Here is a 4,343-nt window from a genome sequence, read left to right as displayed (position 1 = left end):
CAACCTTTGTTTTTGAACTGTATAATAATAAATGAAAGAGAATATGTGAAAAACAAAAAAGAAAAAGGATATGCATACATGATGGGCCAGCCCAACCATCTACAGGGACGCGTGGTCCAGCACGCGGGTGAGGTTCGCCTGGGACAGCCCAACAAAATTTGGCCCAACGCTGAGACGCACCGGGCGCAACTGATGGGTGGTGGGAGTTTAGTCCCACCTCGCCAAGCGAGACGTGCACGCACCTACTTATATACGCGGCTGAGAGACCAATTGCATGAGCCTCTCTCACTGAAACATCATGTTCCCTATCCACTTCTGTGTATGCCCTGTGGGGCCTACTAGCAACATCCCACGGGCCTGCATCCTGGCCCATATGGTTGGGTTTCTAGTCGTATGCAGGCCGTGAGGTTTGATATCTCCTGTTAGTTGGTGTAGTCCTTTTCTTTTCCAAATCACCCAATTTTTTTACACAGTCACATCCATGTAATAAACATGAATATCAAAGAAAATTTATCAATAATGAAGTTTACATTGTCCCCTTAGGGTAAAGTCAGAGGTATGTACCCGAGTTTCACCGAGCCACTATAAGTTATATAAAATTCTAAAAAAATTGGAGAACTTTCAAATTCTGTCTATGTTTATGAAAAGATCATGTGTACAAAATTTCAGGTGATTTGGATATGGTCGAAAAACCCACCTTCTTAGAAAAACTCGCTTAAGTGAGATAAACGGTCCGTTTGTAATGAAGTGATTTTATGACCATCTCCAAAATAATCCCAAATTTGTTGTACATGATGCCATAAATGTAACAAATAGGATATCCAAAAATAAAAATCAAAATTTTTAGGTTTACACTGTCCCCTTATGAAAAAATTCATGGTAAGGCAAGTGAGGTAGCTCATGACCATAGCCATGGCATACATTGTTCAAATGGCATCAAACCGTTCCCCTTTACCCAAGTTGACCCACACCATCCATCCACCCTTGACCCCATGTCAGTTCGTCAGTTCTCCAACCAGTCCCTCCCTCCGTAAGCCAAGCATGTCAAAGCGACACACGGCTACCCGTCTTGCACACCGAGATTGGGCATCATGTACTAGTGCCAGCAAACATGTCCAACTGAGCATCTTTGCCAATCGTGGACACTACCGCATGGTCTAGATCGAGGTGGCTAGCGATGCATGTTATCGGCTTGGTTGGCTAAGGGTGCATGATATGGGTCAACATGAATTGTATTGCATGCAAGATTCCCCTGTCCAGTACTGATACGTCTCCAACATATCTATAATTTTTTATTGCTCCATGCTATATTATCTACTGTTTTGTACATTATTGGGCTTTATTATCCACTTTTATATTATTTTTGGGACTAACCTATTAACCGGAGGCCCAGACCAGAACTGCTGTTTTTTTGCCTATTTTAGGGTTCGAAGAAAAGGAATATCAAACGGAGTCCAAACGGAATGAAACCTTCGGGAATGTGATTTTCTCACCAAACATGATCTAGGAGACTTGGACTCTACGTCAAGAAACAAAGGAGGAGGCCATGAGGTAGGGGGCGCACCTACCCCCCCTAGGCGTGCCCTCCACCCTCGTGGGCCCCCTGTTGCTCCACCGACGTACTCCTTACTCCAATATATACCTACGTACCCCCAAACGATCAGATACGGAGCCAAAACTCTAATTCCACCGCCGCAACTTTCTGTATCCACGAGATCCCATCTTGGGGCCTGTTCTAGAGCTCCGACGGAGGGGGCATCCATCACGGAGGGCTTCGACATCAACACCATAGCCTCTCCGATGAAGTGTGAGTAGTTTACTTCAGACCATCGGGTACATAGTTATTAGCTAGATGGATTCTTCTCTCTGTTTGGATCTCAATACAAAGTTCTTCCCCTCTCTTGTGGAGATCTATTCGATGTAATCTTCTTTTTGCGGTGTGCTATTGTTGAGACCGATGAATTGTGGGTTTATGATCAAGATTATCTGTGAACAATATTTGAATCTCCTCTGAATTCTTTTATGTATGATTGGTTATCTTTGCAAGTCTCTTTGAATTATCAGTTTGGTTTGGCCTACTAGATTGATCTTTCTTGCAATGGGAGAAGTGCATAGCTTTGGGTTCAATATTGCGGTGTCCTTTCCCAGTGACAGTAGGGGCAACAAGGCACGTGTTGTATTGTTGCCATCGAGGATAACAAGATGGGGTTTTTATCATATTGCATGAATTTATCCCTCTACATCATGTCATCTTGCTTAAGGCATTACTCTGTTTTCATGAACTTAATACTCTAGATGCATGATGGATAGCGGTCGATGAGTGGAGTAATAGTAGTAGATGTAGGAAGGAGTCGGTCTACTTGTCTCGCACGTGATGCCCATATACAAGATCATACATAGATATTATCGTAACTATGCTCAATTCTGTCAATTGCTCAACAGTAATTCGTTCACCCACCGTAAAATACTTATGCTCTTGAGAGAAGCCACTAGTGAAACCTATGGCCCCCGGGACTATCTTCATCATATTAATCTTCCAATACTTAGTTATTTCCTTTGCTTTTTACTTTGATTTTATTTTACTTTGCATCTTTATCACAAAAATGCCAAAAAAATTATCTTATCATATATATCAGATCTCACTCTTGTAAGTGACCGTGAAGGGATTGACAACCCCTTATCGCGTTGGTCGCGAGGAGTTATTTGTTTTGTGTAGGTACGAGGGACTCGCGCGTGGCCTCCTACTGGATTGATACCTTGGTTCTCAAAAACTGATGGAAATACTTACGCTACTTTGCTCCATCTCCTTTCCTCTTCAAGGAAATCCAACGCAGTGCTCAAGAGGTAGCAAGAAGAATTTCTGGCGCCGTTGCCGGGGAGGTTGGCGCAAGTCAAGTCAAGATCTGACTCCCAACAACGAGCCATTTCTGGCATCGTTGCCGGGGAGTCTTCAAAAAGTCAACATACCAAGTACCCATTACATGCACTTATCTCCTGCATTACATTATTTGCAATTTGCCTCTCGTTTTCCTTTCCCCCACTTCACCCTTGCCGTTTTATTCGCCCTCTCTATCTCTATCCTCCCTCTCTTCCTCTATTTGCCTCTTTTTGCCCGCTTGTTTCTTGTTTGCTTGTGTGTTGGATTTCTTGCTTGTCACGATGGCTCAAGATAACACTAAATTGTGTGACTTTACCAATACCAACAACAATGATTTTATTAACACTCCGATTGATCCTCTTACCGATGCTGAATCTTGTGAAATTAATGTTGCCTTGCTGAATCTTGTTATGAAAGATCAGTTTTCCGGCCTTCCTAGTGAAGATGCCGCTACCCATCTAAATAGCTTCGTTGATCTATGTGATATGCAAAAGAAGAAAGATGTGGATAATGATATTGTTGAATTGAAGTTATTTCCTTTTTCGCTTAGAGATCGTGCTAAATCTTGGTTTTTGTCTTTGCCTAAAAATAGTATTGATTCTTGGAACAAGTGCAAAGATGCTTTTATCTCTAACTATTTTCCTCCCACTAAGATCATCTCTCTTAGAAACGATATTATGAATTTTAAGCAACTTGATCATGAACATGTTGCACAAGCTTGGGAGAGGGTGAAATTAATGATACGTAATTGCCCTACTCATGGGTTGAATTTGTGGATGATTATACAAAAAATTTATGCCGGATTGAATTTTGCTTATAGAAATCTTTTAGATTCGGCCGCGGGAGGCACTTTTATGGAAATCACTTTAGGATAAGCTACTAAACTCCTAGATAATATCATTGTTAATTATTCTCAGTGGCATACTGAAAGATCTACTAATAAAAATGTGCATGCGATAGAAGAAATTAATGTTTTGAGTGGAAAGATGGATGAGCTTATGAAATTATTTGCTAGTAAGAGTGTTTCTTCTGATCCTAATGATATGCCCTTGTCTTCTTTGATTGAGAATAATAATGAATCTATGGATGTGAATTTTGTTGGTAGGAACAATTTTGGTAACAACGGGTATAGAGGAAATTTTAATCCTAGTCCTTATCCTAGTAATCCCTCTAATAATTATGGTAATTCCTACAACAATTCTTATGGAAATTATAATAAGATGCCCTCCGATTTTGAATCTAATATTAAAGACTTTATTACTTTGCAAAAGAATTTTAATGCTTTGATTGAAGAAAAATTGCTTAAGATTGATGAGTTGGCTAGGAACGTTGATAGAATTTCTCTTGATGTTGATTCTTTGAAACACATATCTATTCCTCCTAAGCATGATATCAATGAGTCTCTCAAAGCCATGGGAATTTCCATTGATGAGTGCAAAGAAAGAACTGCTAGGATGCGTGCTAA

Source organism: Triticum urartu, chromosome 6, assembly GCF_003073215.2.
Source record: "Triticum urartu cultivar G1812 chromosome 6, Tu2.1, whole genome shotgun sequence".
Classification (NCBI taxonomy): domain Eukaryota; kingdom Viridiplantae; phylum Streptophyta; class Magnoliopsida; order Poales; family Poaceae; genus Triticum; species Triticum urartu.
Note: the sequence above shows the minus strand (reverse complement) of the source record.